This window comes from Etheostoma spectabile, chromosome 20 (genome assembly GCF_008692095.1).
Source record: "Etheostoma spectabile isolate EspeVRDwgs_2016 chromosome 20, UIUC_Espe_1.0, whole genome shotgun sequence".
In the NCBI taxonomy this organism is placed as follows: domain Eukaryota; kingdom Metazoa; phylum Chordata; class Actinopteri; order Perciformes; family Percidae; genus Etheostoma; species Etheostoma spectabile.
In genome coordinates this window covers 19597756-19597991 of record NC_045752.1, presented here as the reverse complement: position 1 = coordinate 19597991, position 236 = coordinate 19597756, and positions in this window count along the sequence as shown.

The window sequence follows — 236 nt, the reverse complement described above, 5'->3', positions numbered from 1 at the left end:
GGTTAGACTCATTGACTTTCAAAGGTAGTTGAAAGTAATGAAGATGTTATTTTCACACATTTAGTACCTTATTTTTTATAAATATGTTCCTCATAAATGCATTACTTCATGTTGAAATTCAGCTGTTTGAAGCAGTCTTTTTTTGTTGATTTTTCTCATTTATATTTCAAACAGCCATAAGTTCTAAATCATATATATCTGTATATATGGATATGACTTAGATAGATAGATAGATA